This window comes from Arachis hypogaea, chromosome 19 (genome assembly GCF_003086295.3).
Source record: "Arachis hypogaea cultivar Tifrunner chromosome 19, arahy.Tifrunner.gnm2.J5K5, whole genome shotgun sequence".
NCBI lineage: Eukaryota > Viridiplantae > Streptophyta > Magnoliopsida > Fabales > Fabaceae > Arachis > Arachis hypogaea.
This window is the reverse complement of record NC_092054.1, coordinates 105,952,743-105,975,674: the sequence shown is the minus strand read 5'-3', so window position 1 is coordinate 105,975,674 and position 22,932 is coordinate 105,952,743. Positions and strand designations below refer to the sequence as shown.

Here is a 22,932-nt window from a genome sequence, read left to right as displayed (position 1 = left end):
GGATACATCTAGCGATATTGGATTGGACCTGCAATTTTAGCTTTAGTTGCTAAATGAATAACCAAATGTACCATAATTGTGAAAAATGATGGGAGGAAGAGCTTCTCCATGTCATACAATATTAAGGCAATTTTCTCCTCAAGTAGTATTAATTTTTCCACTTCAAGATTTTTACTGCATATCCCTCAAAAGAATGTGCACAATTCGATCAAAACAGAGCTCATCTTTTTATCTACTATTCGTCGTAAAGCAAGTGGAAGAAGTTCTTGCATTATAACATGGCAATCATGAGATTTTAGCCCTGATATTTTCTATTTCCAAATGCAACAAGAGACATTAGATGCATAGCCATGTGAAAGCTTAACATTTTCTAGTACTTCATAAAATAACTTCTTTTCAGCAGAAGACATTGAGAAATAAGAAGGAGGGAGAAATGTCTTTCCATTAGCTCGTTGTTGAGGCCATAAGCTAGGTCTTATATTCTTCTCTTTCAAGTCCAACCGAGCCTTCAAGTTATCTTTTGACTTTTTACCCAGACCTAACAATGTATATATCAAGTTATCACACACATTTTTTCTATATGCATCACGTCAAGGTTATGTCGCACCAAATTTGTTTCCCAATAAGGGAGATTGAAAAGAATGCTCCTCTTTCTCTATGTATTTTTTATCACCCCACTAACATCTTCACCAAGCTTACCAAGAGAAAAATTTATGCCTTTAGTTTGATTCAAAACTGATGACCCTGATATTGGACCAGGCACGACTCTTGATTCTTTAGTCCCATCGAAAGACCTTGCATCATTTCAATATTTATGATTAGACTTCAAGAAGCGTCGATGACCTATGTAGCAATACTTTTGACTTTTTGTGATCCTTATAGAATGAGTGTTTATATTGCAAGAAGGGCAAGCAAATTCACCATAAGTGCACCAACCAGATAAGTTACCATATGTTGGAAAATCATTTATTGTCCACATGAGCGCTGCTTTAATATTGAATGTCTTCTTATCAAAGGCATCATTGGTTTCCACCCCAACATCCCATAATTCCTTTAACTCTTCTATCAAAGGTTGCAAGAAAACATCAATATTATTTCCAGGCGCTGTTGGTCCAGGAATGAGTAATGAAAAAATAAAAAACTCTTGCTTCATGCACAGCCATGGTGGAAGGTTATATGGAATTAAAATTACTAGCCATGTGCTATGTTTACTTTGCATTTTACTATATGGATTAAATCCATCAGTAGCTAATCCTAAACGAATATTGCGAGGATCTTTAGAAAATTCTTCATGAGAATTGTCAAAACTTTTCCATGCTTCAGAATCTGCAGGATGTCACAAAGTCCCATCTTTATTGCGTTCGTCATGATGCCATCTCATCAATTTAGAAGTTTTTGAAGGCATAAACAGTCTCTGCAACCTTGACTTAAGGGGAAAATACCTTAGAACCTTAGCAGGAATTTTTTTCTTATTGTTTTTCCAGCTAGAAGCTCCACAAACTGAGCATTTGTTGATGTTCTTATTAGCCAATTCATTCCTAAAAAGCATACAATCGTTGGGACAAGCATGGATCATTTCATACTTCAAGCGCAATTCCTTGACCATCTTTTCAGTATTATAATAAGAACTAGGTAGCTTCTCACCATCGGGTAATACTTACTTTAATAATCCTAGCAGCGCATCAAAAGACTCATTGCTCCATTTGAATAATTGCTTTAGATGGTAAAGCTGCAATAGAAAAGAAAGCTTGCTGAATTTCTTGCATCCAGGATATAATTCTTCATCCGCATCTTTTAGTAACTTGTCAAATATTTCAACTTCTGGATGTGATTCATTTTTTGATGCATGTTTGGCTCCAAAATTTGGTTCCTCCATGTTTGGCTCCTCATCACCACTTTTTAAAGGGTCATTATCTATGCTTTGGGTAAAGCCATTATAAACATCCTCTATCATTCCTACCATCTCATCACCCCTAAAAGTTTTTTCTATACAATTAGTTTCTCCAATAGGAGTAGGTGAGTTTAATAATTCTCCATGACAAAACCAAGTGTCATATGATGGCATAATACCATTAACCACAAGGTGATCATAGGCCATTGTCCGATCCACTAAATAGTGTAACACACATTTCTTACAAGGACAAGCAATTGATTCTCCATTATTATGATGAAAGGCATCATCTAAAAACTTTTCTAATCCCTCTAGATACTCTTCACTAATTGTATCACATTGCATCCATCTTCTATTTCTAGAATTGTCTATGATCCTTCTATAGATATTTTATATCCTAATTAAAATGAATAAATTAAAAATATATAAGCATAAAACATCAAAGAATAGGAAATAAGGTAACTAATCTCTAACAAAGGTAAACAGAAAAGTTAGTTAATTATCACTGACCTTAAAATTGGCAAAAATCTGAATTGAGACTGCTTAACTTTGGCATAAGCTGTAGGTACAATAGCTGGTTTTTCTTTTTATTTAAGCTGGGGATTTTTTCCTCATTTATACCTTCCACCACCCTGTTTTGAAACAATGCAATACAATAGTGTTGTAAGATTTTTTCTATTGTTAAAAATTTGAAAATACAGAACCTGGTGCCAAAATGCATATAATTAACTACCAAACTATTGAACCAATTAAAAATGTCTTTTATTTTTATTTTTTTAAAAATAAAGTATCGTTAATTTTATTTAAAAAAATAAATAATTTGTTTTTATTTGACTTTTCAACTGAAATTGAAAACGGCAATTTAAGTATAGGAAAAAGAAGTCACGTGGAGACATGAATGATTTGCAGGCAAAAGGTTCTAAAGAATGTAATAATAATAATAATAATAATAATAATAATAATAATAATAATAATAATAATAATGAATTGGACACCACGAGCATAATATATATTCTCCTCCACCTTGAATAAGTTAATCTAATATAATATTATATTGTATTTTTGAGACCCACCAAATTGCAATGAAAACAGACCAATAGTATAACCCGAGTACCTAGTGCTCTGTGATCTCAATTCTCAAAGTCACACTCCCACACACAATAGAAACAAGAATTTCCCAATAGCCACCAAATATGACAACTTATCCTCTCTGTCTCTCTTCCTTGTTCTCATCCAACTTCTATAAATTATCATGGTAACTTGTAGATTAGAGTTTATTTTAGATGAAGATTAGATGCTAACTTGCAGAGATAGAGTCTTGTTCAGGCGTAGAAGTGGCTCTAGACCCCAAACAGCAAAACCAATGATATCAAAGGGAGGAATGAATTGATGTACAAATTGTACAATAAATTTTTGTGATATAGTGCACTGTGGCCTAGATAAATTTGAAAATAAATTAATTATAAATGTAAGTATGTCCACAGAGATTGTGTTCTACAATAAATAGGTAATAAAGGAAGAAATGTGCTGAATTCAGCACTAGATAAAACTCTTGTGGCGTTGCTGCTCTATATCAATCATCACAGAGTGATGGTAGAAGTACAATAAATATAGCTCCAGTGATATTCATAATGTATAACTACCAGAACGACCAAAATTTAGAGGTAACAGTGCTAATAAAATTAATCTTACGAAACCATGGTGTTAGAGTATAATATGCATCATGCAATGAAACAATGAGTAACTTAAGAACTCTTTTTTTTTACACGAATACCTTTGATAAAAGTATGCCAATTAATTAAGCATCTGAAGACATCATTAATGTTATTAAAATTTTATATACCTAGATCATATTTTTGCCATTTAGCTATAGTCAATTATTATTACAAAGAAGGCATTTTGTTTATTCCCATTACAGAAGAAGAAAAATGAAACAGATATGGATACAATGATTAATGAAAGGGTAAAAGTTGCTTACAATTCTCAATGTAAGACCGGCGAAAAGTAGTATAGATAAGCAAAGAGCAAGAGGAAGGTAGTCCAGGCAGCCCAAAAAGCTGTTATCGTAACCAAAGCAAGAAAGTGATTAGGATTTAGGATTGTGTTGGAGCAAATCAAGTACAGGAATATGTAGTTGGGGGCATAAATGTTTTTCTCTTACAATAGGCATACCTTTTTATCCTAAAATCACAAAATTATCCACAAAATTACTATCAAAATTGTCCAAAATTCATAATATATAACTACATCATAAATGAACTTACTATCAAAAGACAGGTTTATTAAGATATACAAGCCCAACAGATTTGATGGTATCCCCTATAACCAAAGGGCTTCTTGCCAGAACCAAAAGGAGTGGTGCACTATTACCACCACCTTCTAAAACTGAAACTAAGATAGTGCATCACAATTAAACTTATATTTATAATTTAAAATATGAGATGAAAAAGAATAGAGTATGAAACAATGATATTACCAAATGCATGCATTTACCCAAGAAGTATCATGAGGCAAATATATTAAAGCACACATTTTCTTATTGCTTCATTTAAATCTGCATTATATTATGGATTAGTTTTGTGGCGACTATAAACAAAAATGAACTAATTAATCAAGTATGCCATCTCTTCTTTATATTAAAGTAGAGAACAGGTACAACAAGAAATCGTCGCTCTGCGGATGGATCACCATAGCAGAAGCTACATGACAAAAAATTATGGAAAAAATAATTGCCTTGAGAATTTAGAAATCACCAAAGCTAAGCAATTCTATCTATGACCAAAACAGGTATAAAATTCTGAGAGGACAAATCGAGTTCATTCTTTCAAACTTCAAAGTCACAAAACTTTGACTAATCAAAATTAAGCTTAACGACACACAATGTAACCTTTGAATCTTCAAATTCCAAAAATGGACAAGAAAGCACAAAATCTTTTGCTACAAAATAAAAAAACCACATGAACAATTTTTCCAAAACCTTCAAACGAAGCAGAAACAGAAAGAAATTTGAGACCTAATTAATAAATGAAGAGAAATTAACAAATGAAGAGAAATTATGAAATTATACTGAACTAATGAAGCAACTAAACACATTATCAATTTGAATAGTGAGATCAGAGAGAGTTTGAATTTTCACTTCAAACAAACGCAAAGACATAAATCAAATCATAAAACAAACACGGATCTAAGTGGATCTGGCGCGGATTTGACCTAGATCTGAGGCAGAACGTTGAAACAAGAAGACAGATGTGCGTGGAAAGGCAGAGCGATAGGAGGCGAAAGCAAGGCCTGTGACGGCGGTGGTGGGCGGTTGTCAACGGAGAAAGCTGAGATGGAGTGGGTTTTCAAGGAGTGGTTATGTGAGGCAAGGTTCAGTGGGATATCTGAGACAAGGTTCTCTCTTCCTTGCATAGGTTTGTAATTCAAGAAATTAAATAAAATATTATAATAAATTTTTTAGTGGCAATTAAAAAATGGCTAGTATTAATTTAAAAAAATTAAAATTAAAAGTAAAAATAAATAATAATTTAGTGGCAATAATAATAATTGCCACTAAAATATGTTTTTAAATTTTTTTATGTATTTTTTAGCGGCAATAAAAATAATTGCCATTATAATATATATAGTAATAATGGCAAATATATAATTATCGCAAAAAGATAACTTAAATTAAAAAATTATTGGCTATTATGCTATTGCCACTAAAAGTTTGCCGCTAAAACATATTTTTCTTGTAGTGTATCTTTACAATATCTACAATGAGTTGGTTATTTAGCCAAATATAAATTAATTGGAAATCAACCCACCTTTTACCCTAATTTCACAAACCCCTTCAGTTTTATTTTAATTATGAGATTGGATTGGATATGAGAGTTTTTTGCTTGGAAGGAAGGGTTCATGATAGAAAGGTAGTTCATCTTGATAAGAGTATGGAGATGGTGTATATTGAGATGGTATATGTGAGAATTGTGGTTTTTGGGAGTAATTGTGTTGGAATGTGGGTGGTTCTAAGTATAAGTCATATGGTGGTTGGTGTGGTAGGTAAGGATTAGGATCATATGAAGGTGTTTGGTGGTATGAGACTTGTGAGTATGGTTGAGGGCTATGTTGTGGAGGAGGTTTATAGGTATATGGTGGAGGTTGTTGATAATCACAAGGAGGTCCCCAATAGCTATCGGATTAGTATACATCTTGGAATGGCTCTTGCTCATAGTATATTGGTAGAGGTTGTGATGCCAAGGCATCTTAGGCTAGTTTCACTAATCATTTGGGTTAGAAATTCATGTATGCCTTGATTCATTCAACCATGGTTATTTTGATGCAATTTTATGAGACTTTGGCCATAATTACTTGTGTGCTGAGAATGATGCAATCTCTCATGATGTTAGCAAGGCTTTGATGCATATATTGGTTGATGACAGGTGAAGAAATGCATGGAAGAAGGTTGAAGAATGGCCATGAAAAGGATGAAGAGGAAGCAACATTGATGGCCAAGTTGGACCACCAACGTTGCCTCAAACGTTGAAATGGAAGCTGCTGCAAAATTAGCTGATACCCACGTTGGAGGGGGCGTTGGTGAGCCAACATTACCTCCAACGCTTGATACAAAGTACTTTTTGAAAAACTGGAGAAACGGTGGCGACACGTACGCGTGCTATACGCGCACGCGTGGATTGTGCATTTTTGACAATACACGCACACGCGTGAGTGACGCGCATGCGTGGATAGGCCAACGTTGGAGGGAACGTTGGCACTCCAATGTTGACGCCAACGTGCGCGATCTGAGCTCCAAAATCATAATTTTGAAAAAATACATCGACGCGCACGCGTACATGATGTGCATGCGTGGATGAATCAATGTTGGAGGGAGCGTTGTTGGTCCAACGCTGATGCCAACATCTTTGAAAATATTTTAAAATTTGAAGTTTGGGAAATTGTATCCACGCGCACACGTATGTCACGCACACGCATGGATGAACATTTTGGCCGCAAACACGCGCACGCATGGACAGCGCAGAAGCGTGACCTGGTGAATTGTACCATCCACGCGCACGTGTAGGTCACGCATACGCGTGGACACGAAAACCTTGGCACTCCAACGTTGTGTCAAACGTTGCTCAAAATGTCTAAAATCAATTTTCTATGAAGGACGTTTGACTCAACGTTGGCCCTAAAATGTGGACTCCAACGTGAGCATCAGAACAATGATATTGAAGCAGATCTTTCCTCAACAAGCATGGAAGCCAATTGGAGCAACTTCAACCCATTTCAATTTAGGCCAAAAGCCCAATTCAGGGACTGAAGATCAATGGAACAAAGTGTATAAATAGCTTAGGATTCAAGTTAGTTAGGGGGTGGAAGGACTGATACTGAAACTCTGCCAAATTTTATTCTCTTTCTACACTTTTTCATTTTGCAATGTATTTTCCAATTCTATTTTCCATTCTGAAAGCTATGAACAACTAAACCCCTTTCATTGGGTTAGGGAACTCTATTGTAATTCAATGGATCAATAGTAGTTTTCATCTTCTTCTTCTTTCTTTTCTCTTGATTGTTGTTAGAAAGCTTTCGATCCCAATTCGATTTGATAGTTGTCTTGATAGAGAAGCTATCCATAATTGGAATTCCTCTGATCCTTGAGAGAGGGATGAGGAATTCATGCTAGAATTGCTTTCTCACATTAGATTAAATTGGGGATTGGATGGATATTGTGACATTTAATCCTACCAATACTTTGATCTATGAATTTGTGTGGTCTAATCAGTGAGCGAATTTCATCTCTTCCCATGAGCAATTAAATCAAGACATTGGGAAATTATTCATGCTTAGAGAGATTGGTGAGCTAAGACATTGGGGAAATTATTCATGCTTAGAGAGATTAGAGAAATTATTCATGCTTTGAGGAAGAAATGAAAATGAGTTGATCCGGAGAGTTCAATATCTCCTGAAATCCAATGAATCCCCTACTCTGATCTTACCCATTCTGTTTATATTCTGCTTTTTTAATTTCATGCTAAATCTCCATTCCCTTTTAATTTCTTGCAATTTAAGCTTCTGCACTTTAATTATCTGCAATTTAAGTTTCTCACCAATTTTACTTTCTGCAATTCCAATTCAATTCTGATTTTGTTCAACTAGAACAATTCTCCAATTAACATTGATCAACCAACCAATCCCTATGGGATTCGACCTCACTCTACAGTGAGTTTTTACTTGACGACAATCCGGTGCACTTGCCGGTAAAAAATTGTTGAGAGACAGTTTTCAGGATATCAAGTTTATGGCGCCGTTGCCGGGGATTAGTTTTGTATTGACAATTATTAAATTGGAGGATAACTAAATTGGGCATTTTTCTTTTCTTTTGTTAATTAAATTTCAATTTCTGCTGTTACAATTACTTTCTGCAATTTTAGTTGTTTCTCTTATTTTTCTTTATTTCCTTAATTTCCAGCAAAACTAATCCACTAACTCATTAACTGTTTGATTAATTGCCTCAATTGCTGTAATGACACTTTTTCATTAACTTTGAAATCTTCACTTGCTGGTCGCTACTTATTTTGGTACTTGTATGACAGGTAGAAGAGGGGTTTCAACCTCTTTTGACAGTGAACCAGAGAGAACCTTCCTGAGATTAAGGAGGGAAGTAAGAGGAAAGAAGGCCATTGGTGCAGAGGAAAAGGAGGAAGACTTGGATATAACCATGGAGGATGATATGGAAAACCATCATGAAGGAGAGATGAACAATCATGCCAGAGGAGGCGCAACCAACCCTGCTGGAGAAGAGAGGAGAGTTATGGGCTCTTACATCAATCCAAACCCATGGAACTGTGGTAGCAGCATTCAAAAGCCAACTATTCATGCTAATAATTTCAAATTGAAGCCTCAGCTCATCACTCTTGTGCAAAACAATTGTTCTTTTGGAGGAAGTGCCCAAGAAGACCCTAATCAGCATCTCTCTACATTTCTAAGGATCTATGATACGGTTAAATCTAATGACGTTCATCCTGACACCTATAGATTGCTATTGTTTCCATTTTCTTTGAGGGACAAAGCAACAAAATGGCTAGAATCATTTTCCAAAGAGAGCTTGACAACCTGGGAAGATGTGGTGAATAGATTCTTAGCAAGGTTCTACCCTCCACAAAAAGTAAACAGACTGAGAACTAAAGTGCAGACATTCAGACAGTAAGATGGTGAGACTATTTATGAAGCCTGGGAGAGATTCAAAGATTTGACAAGAAAATGCCCCCTGATATGTTTAATGAGTGGGTGCAACTTCATATCTTTTATGAAGGGTTGAATTGTGAATCAAAGAAAGCTGTAGAATACTCATTTGGAGGTTCCCTTAACAAGAAGAAGACCATTGAAGAAGCCATTGATGTTATAGAGACAGTGGCCGACAATGAGTATTTTTATGCCTCAGACAGAAGCAACAATAGACACTACAAGAAAATAAGCTTTTTGCCACGCTTTAAAAGCGTGCCAAAAAGTGCAAAAAAGCGTGCCGATAGTTTTTTGCCACGCTTTTTTGAGCTATCGGCACGCTTTTGAAAGGGTCACATCTGCCAGCGTGCCGGTTGCTCTATCGCCACGCTTTTGTGGATCTATCGGCACGCTTTTTTTGTTGGCACGCTTTCTTTTCTTGCCACGCTTAAAAACGTGGCCATAGGTCTTAACCTATAGGTACGCTTTATAAGCGTACCGAAAAATGCACGTATCGCCACGCTTTTAAAACGTCCCAGAATGTATGTTTTGGGTACTCTTTAAAAGCGTACCGATAGGGGAAGATTTGGCTACACTTTTTAAACGTGCCAATAGGGTAAACGTATGAGGATATAGGTACGCTTAGAAAACGTGGCAGTACATGAGGATATGGGTACGCTTTTAAAACGTGCCGGTTGCCAAGTTATGGCCACGCTTATTAAGTGTGCTTGTTGAGCCCAAAATTAAGGTATAGCCACCCTTTTTAAGCGTGCCCATAAGTTTGGTCAGAATTTTTTTTATTAATCTTCTTAATATTTCGTGCAAAATTCATATATAATTTTAAAATTATATATATTTAGCAATTCTTAAAGAAAGCCTTGAAGTGACTGCCTCGAGAAAGCACTTAAGTAGTATACATAACATGAATAACAAATTAAGTAGTATACATAACCTCTAATGATAGAGGTTCTGATCTATTACATGACCTCTAATGATAGAGGTTCTATTAAGTAGTATACATAACCACGATCACATGACCTTTAATGATAGAGGTTCTATTACAAAACAAATAAGTTATAACTATAATAAGTTATACGAGGTTACGACATAAATAACCACGATCACATTAGCATTGTTGCCTCCACAGAAGCTGTCAGAATTTTTAAAATTAAACTAAAATAAAGATAGTAGCTAGTCAACTAGCACCGCAGAAACTAAATCCGTACCCTTGCAGCAATGGCAGTACCAGAGCAGAAGCAAACCAAGAGATGTGGCAGCAGCAACAGCAGCGAAAACACAACTATTAAAAGCCTGTATTAAAAAAAATAGACTTAAATCAACACTAATAAGATTCAGTAGCAACCAAGCAAACACAAGATTCAGTTCAAGCAAACAAACACTGTTTTCAATTTTATTATTGTATATATTGATTAGTATATGACATGGCAAACAAAGATAGAAAAAAGTAAATACTAGTTTTGTGTAATGATATATGCAGGTTCTGTTTGAGAGTAAAAATTTGATAGTAAAAATCTTAAATTAAACCTCTAATTCATAAACATTTATTTTTTAAGTGTGTAACTTGATTAATGAGTTATTCTTATTTCATAAAAAAGAAAAATATATATATATATTAAAAGAATAATTAATGGTTCATTTAAAAGGAGAAAAGGTTTAGAGTTTAACAAACAATCAGAAGTGTGTATTAGAGAGACACTAAACTCAAATTACCACTAAATCCAAGTACTTTAATCATTCGTGGGAATTAGTAACCTCTTGAGGCAAAAAAAGATTATGAGTATGATATTTAACAACTTAATTACACATAGGACAGCCAAATCATGAAAACAAGGGGACCAGTAGTAGGCCACATCTCTTTACTTTCCCATTAATTCAAAGAAAAAAAAACTCTTGAATCAAGAAAAAATCACTGGCTAGATACCACATCATGATAGATCATACATCTCTAATATCTCTCATGAAACAATAACTATAGATTCCTCCAAAGTTTTCTGAATAAATATTCTAACACTATAGACAAAACAAAAATAATGCTTCAAATCCCAAGTCCCAATCTGCTACAATTTCTTCCATGTAAGGCATTAGCCATTATTTGTTAGGCTGAACTCTCAAGCAGAAAAAGAAGCAAACTTTTTCAACAATGAGCAAACCAAAACCTCTTAAACCAACAGTGACTAAGCATGTAAGCCACCACCACCCGAAGCCTCAGAAAAAAAATTAAAATAAAAAAATATACTACAAAAGGGGTCTGAAATAGTAGAAGGTTATGAAACAGAAACTCTCATTGTAAAATTATGAAAGAAAACCAAAAAAATATTAAAATATTAAAGTTGAAGAGGGCAATAATCATACCTGTTCACTAGTAGGTAATTTCCTCTTCAAGTAGTTTTCATGCAGTAGCTACATAACCAAAAAGTAAAACAAACTAAAATGAAAATGTATTAAACCATGTTCAACTTTTTGCAATTAGTAAAGTAGTAAAGGAAGCCATTAGTTTAATTAAAATAATATTACATCAGATAAAAGTCACTTTTGATACAATATTTCTCTTTAATTATATGCTTTTCTTTATTTAACCATATAATGTAAGGTAATTCTTTAAATTTCTACATTCAAAATCACCAAAACCCTTAAAAGATTTAATGGATCCAATGTAAAAAGCATATCTGACCGGGGTCTTCAGGGAATAAACAAATTTTCTCTCCCTGATGAACCTAATTACATTAGATAATTACAATCATCACTCAATTACTACCACATAATTACTCATCAATTTCTAATTAATTAATATACATTCTCACACATAAATTAACGGCCTGAAATAATATCCAAGGAATTTTTTTAATAAAAAATAAATAGTTTAATATAGTTTTAGAACTTCAATAAATAATAAATAATAAAGGGTGTGTTGTTGAAAAAAAAAAGTAAAGTGAACCTTTAACAGCATGCTACACACACACACACACACACACACACATCACTGACTCATCATAGTTGTTTGGGAAAATTGATTATTAGTAAAGGAATGTGTATGTATGGTACAAATATGTGAGAATTCAAGGAACATAAATGACCTCGATTTGACTCTAAAGGAATCTGATATACCCAATAGCTTCTAACAACACTCTGTGTCCATCTGCAAAAAAAGTAAAATATAAATACCACACACCATAAAATTTAAATCCTCCATAGTCATATAATAAAGCATCGTTTGAGTTTTCATAACCTGTATTCATAATTTTCATAACCTGTATTCAGTCAATTTAAATCCTCTAATTAAATGTTAAGATGTTTCAGAGCTCATCTTAACACAACATTTAATTTGCTTTGCACAAGATCTCTTCATAACCCCAATTTTCAATCTCAGATCAGATAAGCCCAGATATATTTTCAATCCATTGAACATTCAGGAAACAGCAACATTGATAATTCACATACATTTAAATGCAAGAGAAAAGATTTACTAGAACTTTCAAAGAATTACCTCTTCTACAAGATCCCCAGCAATTCCTTTAACAAGTTCACACAGATTGGTTTCAGTAAATGATTCATTGATCCAGAAACTGATGTCCTTGTAACAAGGAGGATACTGTAGAAGAAAAAAAGAGAGAAAAGAGTTAGAATTCACAGTTAGAATTTAGTAAGCACATGACATGATATGTGTATTTGTTAACAAAAATAAAAAAATCAATAGATCCATAGTGCATACTTAGGAGCTTCAATTTATCTCAGAATTGTAATGTATCTTCCTTGTTCTATATAACAATACAAGCAAAAAATACCCTTCAAACACCCCAATAAAAATGTGCAATTTTGCCTTAAAATTTATTACAGGAAAGATCAAATTAAAGTAGGATATCAGGCATGAAGAACAGAAAACCACCATGCTCATCATTGCTCCTATGAGAAAAGCTATACTCATCATGAACAGGTTAAATGCAAAATGCTTTCCAGAGATGTTTAAGTTTGAAAATCAAAATTACTATCTCAGGTAGATGTAAGAGCAGTTTTCTTTTCCATACAATTCTAAACTCCTAAAGTAAAAGCAATAATGCAGCCCCAATGACCAATCACCATCCAGAAAGTAATAGAAAATGATCCGCAATGGAATAATAAGCAGAGAATTAACATTGAAAGAACGCACCAAGCATAATCGCAAGTAAACAAAATCGATAAAGTTAGAAAAAACAAACCTTGATGCCAGATGTGGGATGAGAGGCGAGCAGAACTGCGACACAGAGAGAGGCGAGCAGCACCACGACCAGGGCTGGGTTGGAGAAGATGAGGCTGAGCAGAACCATGACACAGAGAGAGGCGAGCAGCACCACGACCAGGGCTGGGTTCGAGAAGATGAGGCTGAGCAGAACCGCGACAGAGGGAAGCGAGCAGGACCACAACCAGGGCTGGGTTCGAGAAGACGAGGCTGAGCAGAACCGCGACAGAGAGAGGCGAGGAGCACCACGACCAGGGCTGGGTTCGAGAAGATGAGGCGAGCAGCACCGCGACAGAGACAGGCGAGGAGCACCGCAACAGAGACAGGCGAGGAGCACCACAACCAGGGCAGGGTTCGAGAAGATGAGGCGAGCAGTACCGCGACAGAGACAGGCGAGGAGCACCACGACTAGGGCTGGGTTCTAGAAGATGTGGCGAGGAGCACCGCGACAGAGACAGGCGAGGAGCACCACGACCAGGGCTGGGTTCGAGAAGATGAGGCGAGCAGCACCGCGACAGAGACAGGCGACCAGGGCTAGGTTCGATCGCGACGATGAAGCTGACGGCGCCTTAGCTTTTAGGGTTCGAGCGAGAAGATGAATTTTTAGGGTTTCATTGTTTTAGTTAGTGTGTAAGTTAGTAGTGTGTGTTGTTGGTTAGTAAAATTTGATAACTTAGAAAAAAAAAGGTTAAGTGTGGGAAAATAGGTGGGAAACTAAATTTTTGAGGAGGGAGCTTTATTGGCACATTTTTTCACGGTGCCAAAATAGACAAGGTATAGCCATGCTTTTTAAGCGTACCGGTTTCTTTCTATGGCCATGCTTTTTAAGCGTGGCAAAAACAAAGCGTGGCGAAATATCAAATCAGTGGGCACTCTCGTAAAAGCGTGCTGATTTCTCTCTATGGGTACGCTTTTCAAGCGTGGCAGTAAGAAAGCGTGGCCAAATTTCAAATAAGTGGCCACCCTTGAAAAAGCGTGCCCCTCAAAAAAAAGCGTGGCCAAATCACAAATCAATGGCCACCCTCGCAAAAGCATGCCTATAGACCACTTTTGGGCATGTTTTTAAAGCGTGGCAAGAAAAAAGGGTGCCGATAGGCCTTTTTTCTTGTAGTGAGGGAAGTCATGGAATTAAACCATATGGATGTAATCCTGGCCCAGAATAAGATGATCACCAAGCAACTAGCTGAATTGACCAAGCGAATGGAGAAGACTCAGGTTGCAATCATCCATACCCAACCATCACCTCAAGAAGAGTTAGACACAGAGGAAGGAGATAACTGGGAGGAAGCCAATTACCTTGGAAATTCATCTAGGCAAGCTCATGATCTATATTCTAAAACCTATAACCATAGTTGGAGAAACCACCCAAACTTTGGGTTGGGTGATGCACATAAACTAGTTATGCTACGATTTAGGAAATTGCACGATCGGCAAAATTCCTTCCGGCAAGTGCACCGGTTATCGTCAAGTAAAAACTCACAATAGAGTGAGGTCGAATCCCACAAGGATTGGTTGAGTGAGCAATTCGGATTAGAAGTGTGTTCTAGTTGAGCGGAATCGAGATTGAGATGAGTATTGCGGAATGTAAAAGTGGCGGGAAAAGTAAATGACAAGAAATTGAAATTGCGGAATCTTAAATTGCATGAATTAAAGAGCAGAAACTAAATTGCTGAAATTAAAAGGGAATGGGGGTGATTGCATGAATTGAGTAGCAGAACGTAAAGAGAAAGTGGAAATCAGAATTGGGGAATTCATTGGGTTATAGGAGATATTGAGATCTCCGAATCAAAACATGTTTATCTCTTCCTCAACCAATGCGTTCATTGAATTTTGCTTGGCAATCTTATATGATTGGATCCCAATTCCTTGGCTCACCAATGCTCTCTAAAAACAAACAAATTCCCAATCCCTTGGTTTAAATGTTCATAAGAAGAGATGATGCTTGATCACTGATTATACCACACAATTTCATGAACCACAATTTGGTAGGATTACATGTCACAATATCCATCCAAACCCCAATCCAATCCACTGTGAGAAAGCTTCTCTAGCATGAATCCTCCATTCCTTTCCCAAGGCTCCGAAGGATTCCAAGTATGAGTAGTTTCTTTCCCAAGACAACTACTCAATGGAATTAGATCGAGAAGCTTTCTAACAAAATTCAAGAGAAAAGATTGAAGAAGAAGATAAACTATTATTGATTCATTGAATTACAATAGAGCTCCCTAACCCAATGAAAGGGGGTTTAGTGAATCATAGCTCTGAATTCAATTACAAAGAAAAGGAAAACTAGCTAAAAGTGAAAGTAAAAAGTCCTCTCTAACTTAACTTCTATCCTATTTATACACTTTCTATATTGAGCTTCAGTTGTGCTTCTTGGGCTTTGAGGCCTCTCCTTGCTTTCCTTTTGCCTTGGGTTTATGATCCATAACCTTGATGAGGTTGTTGATCCAAATCCTGTAACATTTATTGAGCCAACTTAGTGATAATCAAATAATGACACATGACTCAATAAATTGAGATTTCAAACTCATCAATCCTTCAGGCCCAATCCCATAAACCATGATATTCAATTGGGTTTCATACCAAAGTAAGTTTAAGTTAATATTTGTGCTCAAAGACTAACTTAAATCACAATATTTTTGGCCCAGAAACCTTTTCCAAGAGTGGCATTTAAGTTGTAGTTTAAGCTTAAACTGCAGCTTAAACGCCAGACACTTCCAGTGAGGCCTTTTGTAGAAGCACGTTTAAGCTTCAGTTAAGGTTAAACTGAAGCTTAAACGTGGAAATGGAAGAAGGTAGCCCTGGAGAGTCATGTAGTCGAACACGTTTAAGCTTCAGTTTAAGGTTAAACTGAAGCTTAAACGTGGAAATAGGAAAGGCAGCCCTGGAGGTCGAACACGTTTAACCTCCAGTTTGAGGTTAAACTGGAGGTTAAACGTGGAAAAGGGTGGAGGCATACTGGAGGTCGAGCACGTTTAACCTCCAGTTTGAGGTCAAACTGGAGGTTAAACGTGGAAGCTTAGAATGGTGGCCCTGGAGGTGTCGAACACGTTTAACCTCCAGTTTGAGGTCAAACTGGAGGTTAAACGTGGAAATGGAGAGAGCAACCCTGGAGTAGAAAAGCTGTCGAACACGTTTAAGCTCCAGTTTGAGTCAAACTGGAGCTTAAACGTGGAATGGCTCCCTGGTACTCTTCCTGGTTCTGGCGTTTAACCCCCAGTTTGAGGTCAAACTGGAGGTTAAACGTGGAACTCCTCCCTGGGTGGCATACTCATTCTGGCGTTTAACCTCCAGTTTGAGGTCAAACTGGAGGTTAAACGTGGAATGCTCCTTAAGTGAGGCTTTTCATTCTGGCGTTTAACCTCCAGTTTGAGGTCAAACTGGAGGTTAAACTTCAATCCCAGCATTTCTTATCCTTCATGATTTTGGCGTTTAAGCTCCAGTTTAGGCTTAAACTGGAACTTAAACTCCACATGTGATATTCAAGCTTCCTTTATTGATTTTGTTGCTTCCTTGCTTAGCCTCTTCTTCCCCGAAATCATCCAAACAATTGCATCAAAGTCTTGCAAAATTTCATGAGAAATCTTCCATTCATAGCATTTAAGTAATATAACTAAAACTCAAGGAATTTGCATCAAAATCATATTGTTTGGATGGTTCATTACTTTGTTCTTCATTTAACCAATTTTGGTTACTTTAAGCTCAAGAAAATGCATAAAACAACTAAAACTAACAGAAAAATGCTAGTGAAACTTGCCTATGATGCCTTGGCATCACAACACCAAACTTAATACTTGCTTGTCCCTAAGCAAGTCCTGAGTTATTTGAGAAGAAAGTATGAAACAGAAAGCAATTACATTGGCTATATTAGCAAGCATTTGAAGTTCATCAGAAGGGTTTTATGCAGAAAGTTGCAGCATCACTTTTTCATACTTATCAGGTAGGATTATCACTTTTTCATTGCATCCATCAAACATTGTTATGGCCTCTTGTTATTCTTATGTCTTTGGCACTTTTCTTTTCTTTGTTTTTCTTTTCTTTTTCTTAGAGCTTCTTTTGCTCCTTGTTTGCTTAGTGTCATGTGTTGCACAAGCCTTTGGCATTTTCTTTTTCTTATCAGTGCACTACACATATCCACTTTAGGCATTTTAGTTCACATTTCTTCTTGAGACATTGGTGCCCAGCACCTCTTTGTGTGACTAAATGTTTTGTATTTAGGTTGCTCTTGATAATGGACTTTTGGTTGATAATCCCGGGTTAGTTAACCCAAGTTACCAAGTGTTGAAACACTCCTCAGAACCTATTCATCCAAGCATATCCTTAATACATAAACACCACAGGCATTTGTCTCAGAAGTTCAAACCATTGGTACCTAGCTTATTTTCTCAATTTTTTTTGCTTTTTGGTTGCCTTTTTCCGTGGCTTTTTCTTTTTCTTTTTCTTTCTTTTTTTTTTTATGGCCAAAGACATTTATTCATCAAGATCCATAGACAATTTTCACTTTCTACATAAAAAATGCTAATTCTACACTCTAATTTTAGTGATCTGACTAAACAATCAAGCATGCATACCACCACTTAATTCTACTTGATTTGTTACTAATTTAGCCAAGTTACTTTTGTTCAAACTTTTTCTTTTATTTTTGGAAACAGAACAAGCATGGCACACACTTGTTTAAGAAGGTGAAGTTATATCCAAACATCTAGGCATTCACTTTATTCAAAGCAATTAACAAACACACATACTAAAAAAAAACGACTCATAAAAAAAAAACTCCACATAACACTTAAATGACTTATGATGAAAACACGTTCATAAAGACAATTCACCAATTATCATTTGATTATTAAGGAACGACACCACCTCTTATTTATTGCTTGGTTCTTTTTAATTCTTGGGATCCTGCTTCTTCTTGCTTCCTGCCTCTTTTTGACCACTTGTGCTTCCTTTGTCTTTTCTTATGAGCTTTTTCCAGAATCCAGCCTTTTTCATCGTTTCTTCCACTCCTTTTTCAAGGATCATTGCCTTGTTTATTTCTCCTTCTTTCCTCCCTTTGAAATACTCATCATAAGCTGGGAATGCTGGGTCCATCTTGTGTAGATGTTCCCCTATGTAGTTAAGCTTGATTTGCGAACTGATGTTGTAATCAGCTTGGACTGAGTATCTTGCATTCTGTAAAGTGGTGGCTTCCTTGATTGCCAAGACATTGGCGTCTTGGTGTTGGCATATGTGGCTGAAGGATTCTTGTAAGTGTAAATTTTGTTCCCTTTGCAGATCGAAGAATCTTGATTCAAAGTTCCTTTGCATATCCATCATTTTTAGATGAAAGTCCTCTTGTCTCTCCTGAGACCTCATGTATTGTTGAGACATTCCTTCCATGATTTCCTGCATTCTGCTCATATCCATGGGGTCTCTGGGAATTCGTTGTCTTCTTTCAGGAGTTGCTTGCTCTTCTTGCTCTTCTTCTCTATCTTCTCCTTCCTGTCTTTCTTGTTCTGCTTCTTGCTCGGCTTCCCCTTGTTGCCCTTCTTCATTTCTTCTTCTTGTATGTCTTGGAGGAGTTGGGCCAAGAGTCATTCTGTGTGCAGTTATGGCCAGTCCAGGATATAGCCAATTAGGTCTTTCATCCTCAAGTGGTACTTGGGCATCGATGCATAGTCTAATGATAGTGCTAGGGAAGTGAAGCCAGGATTCAGGGTCACTTTTCTCACTAAACTCTTGTATCTGTTCAGCAATGAGTTTATGAACTTTGATCTCTCCTCCAACCATAATGCAATGTAGCAAGATGGCTCTTTTAGGGACTATTTCCGAAGAGTTTGCAGTGGGTAGGATGGATCTCCTAACTATTGCATACCACCCTTTAGCTTCAGGTGTTAGGTCTCCCCTTCTCAAGACTCTTGGAGCCCCTCTTGTTTTTCTCACCCATTCAGCTCTGATGGCACAAAGGTCTTCAGCAATAGTTGTATAGTCAGGTTCTCCTATCATCCTTTCTTCATAACTTGCTTGGCTGAAATGTATGTTTTTCAGGCCAAGAGTTTTCATGATTGCTTTGGGACTGAAGTCAACTTCCACCCCTCTCACATAGCTTTTGTATGTGGGGTTCTTGGTTTGATCCTCCCTTACTGCATTTGCATAAAACTCCTTCACCAAGTTGATGTTGATTCTAGTGATTGGCTTAGTTAGGAGCTCCCACTTCCTCTTTTTGATCTTTTCCCAAACACCTGGGAACTCATCCTTTTCAAGGTCAAAGGGGACCTCAGCTAGTACCGTTTTAGGTCTCATCCATTCGGCTTGAATCTCATGGAACACTGATCTGTATCTCCATGCATCGAATTCCCTGTTTTCCTCCATTGGCTGTTTGTCCTTTCTTCTTTTGTGGCTAGATGAAGCTGCCATTGATTCTTTAGTTTTGGTAAGTGACAAGCTAAAGTTGACAAGGTGAAGCAAGAAGTGTTGTTGGAAGTGTGGTGAGGTTGTTTTCGGCAAGAGATAGTTATGCTATGATGAAGGAAAATGTGTATGGAGGAGAATTGGTGGTGTGGGACTCGTTCCCCAAGTGGTTCTTTATAGTGCCCATGAGTGAAAAATGGACGGCTAGGGTGGTTTGTGAAGGGTGGCTTGATGGTAAATATATGAATTATGGATAAGGACGATTTGCTTTTCATTTTCTTGGAAGTATTCTGGGTGCATTAGGTTGTACATGTAGCTTTCTTTTCTTGCAGAACTTCCTTTTCCCATGTGTTAGTTTCAAAGATTTGTGAATTTTCTTTTTGACCAAGCACGTACCTCCCTTTGTCTTTTTCCTCCATTTTTGTCTTTTCTTTTGTACCTGCACAAACAAACAAATTTGCTATCATTTTTCGGTCCATGTGAATTATGAATAGTATTTGCACATGTAAATCAATGCTTGTCTTTATGAGCTTATAGCCGTGACTTCTACATGTATGCACACTTATTATTTGGACACCAAACTTAGTGTTTGGTTAAGTCTCCTGATGACATGAAATCCATATTGGTTGTCCTTAATGAGTGTGCATAATTCTAATAAATCATAGTCACCTTGGCTCTTTGATTCTAAACAAAGTTACTACCCTAAGTAATTGAAACCAAAGTATTAAAACATGTGAATGGTATACTTGTCATGAATTTTGAAATCCAGAGGAACTTCTTGCTTTTCATAAACTGTGTTCAAAAAGAACACCAAACTTAATGTTTGGTTGTGCACCTTGAATGAAAGATGGAATTCAATTTGAGTAAGATTTGGGAGTGCCATCAGGCACACCAAACTTAGAGACCAATTGTAATTTACATGCAAGGTTTAGTGCACTTAATCAATAGTTGTCCTGAGGATTCAAGTTCATGCATAAGAAACCATGCTTTATTAGATGTAAAGCAAAGCACTAAAGATTAAGGATACTAAAAACATGGGTTGCCTCCCATGAAGCGCTTCTTTAACGTCACTAGCTTGACGGTTGTCCCTTGTTAGGGTGGATTGTAGTGCTTGACGTCATCTCCTCTCATTATGAAAACGTCCCCACTTGATTCATTCATGACCTCTAAATGTTCCATAGAAAGAACTTTCCTGATTGTGAACACTTGAGGGAGCTGGGAAGGAATGGTTTTGAGGCCAGGTGGGATTGGCAGATAATGACTTGATATCACGTTATCTCCCGGAGAAAAACCTTCAGTGGGAATTTTCTTGTTTCTCCATCCTCTTGGCAATCTCCCTATCACTCTTCCCTTTCTCTTGAGGATTTCTTCATTGACCTTTATGTCAGGAGGATCCTTCTGATCTGTTTCCACTGATTCTTGTGGCTCTAACTCTTGCAACTCTTGTTTGCCTTCCAATGACTGTTTTAGAGTCTCAGCTGCTGGATTACTTTCCTCCAAACACGGATGGCTACTATCATCTTTAGGCTTTTCAGGTTCTGGTTCAGGCTCAGATGCAGGTTTGAAGACTTTGAAAATGAGCTGTTCATCATGTATTCTCAGAATTAGCTCTCCTTGTTCTACATCTATGAGCGCTCTAGTAGTGGCTAGAAATGGTCTGCCCAGAATGATAGGGTGTAAGTAGCTTTCCTCCATGTCCACAATGACAAAGTCTGTGGGGAAATAATAATCCCCCACTTTCACCAGCACATTTTCAACTACCCCTTCAGCTTGCTTCTGAGTTTTGTCAGCCAGTTGTATGATTACATCAGTGGATCTCACCTCATTCAGTTGTAGCCTCTTCATAAGAGTTAGAGGCATCACATTTATGCTAGCTCCTAGATCACAGAATCCTCTGTCAATTTTTGTTTCCCCTATGATGCAAGGGATATGAAAACTTCCTGGGTCTGTTTTCTTAGAGAGTGTGTCCTTCTTGATGAGAGCACTGCATTCTTTGTTCATTGTTACTGTTTGTCCTCCCTTCAAAACTCTTTTTTTGCTTAACAATTCCTTTAAATACTTGATGTGTGTGGGCATTTGATGAAGAATCTCAAGAAAGGGAATATTGACATGAAGAGAGTTAAATGTCTCTAGAAACCTTGAGTAGGTTTTCCTTTTTTCACCTCCTCCTAACCTCTCAGGAAATGGTGCTTTTGGTTGGTATATTTCCATCATGCCTTTTTGCAGTTCCTTGGCTTGCTCAGTTCCACCTTCTTGCTTAACTTCTTCCACACCTTCCTTCAAGATTTCTGGTTCCTGCTCTGAGGGCCTGATTCCTTCTTCTTCTGAGACTTCCTTCATTATGGTGATGGCTTTGCATTCTTCCCATCTTACTCTCTTTTGTTCCCCTTTGGGATTCTTTTCTGTGTCACTAGGGAACACTGCAGTTGATTTGGGTGCCTGTTGAGATAGCTCTCCTACTTGAGATTCCATCCTTTTGAGTTTTTCACCATGGTTTCTTAAGGTAGTTCTCACATCATCCCTGAAGCTCTTCAATTCAACTATGTCTTGACTCATGGTTGCCATCATTCCTTCTATCCGGTTTAATTGATCTTGAAATTGTTGGTTCGGATTAGGTTGGGTATGTTGATTATTTTGGCCATGATATGATGGTTGGGGGTAAGTGTTTTGTGTGGCTTGGTATGATCTTTGGTTGGAGTTTTGGCATGTGGAATTGTTATGTTGGTTGTGGTTGTAAGGTTTGTGGTTTTGTGGTTGGGTTTGTTGGTTTCCCCACCCAAAGTTTGGGTGGTTTCTCCAGCCTGGGTTGTAAGTGTTGGAATGTGGATCATATGATTGCCTTTGTTGGTTTCCCACATAGTTAACCTCATCCCAATCACCTCCTTCAATGCCTACCTCCTCTTGATCTTGTGTGTGTATTGCAGCCACTTGCTTTGTTTCTATTTGCCTGGTAAGCTCTGCTAGTTGCTTGGCAAACACCTTGTTTTGGGCTAGAATTGTATCAACATGGTTCAGCTCCATGACTCCCTTAGTGTTGTGCCTTTCTGATGCATAGTAGTACTCATTCTCAGCCACTGTCTCGATCACTTCAATGGCTTCTTCCACAGTCTTTTTCCTGTTCAATGAACCTCCTGATGAATGGTCTACAGCCTTCCTTGATTCATAAGAGAGCCCATCATAGAAGATGTGCAGTTGCACCCAATCATGGAAC

At 37.1% G+C, this 22,932-nt stretch overlaps 1 non-coding gene across 1 annotated transcript; it reads right to left on the bottom strand.

The window, feature by feature from the left end:
* Positions 1-9,044: 9,044 nt before the first annotated feature.
* Positions 9,045-9,151, bottom strand: LOC112782005 (small nucleolar RNA R71). Its single transcript, XR_003192750.1, has one exon. It is a non-coding gene; the product is annotated as a small nucleolar RNA R71 (small nucleolar RNA).
* Positions 9,152-22,932: the final 13,781 nt, after the last annotated feature.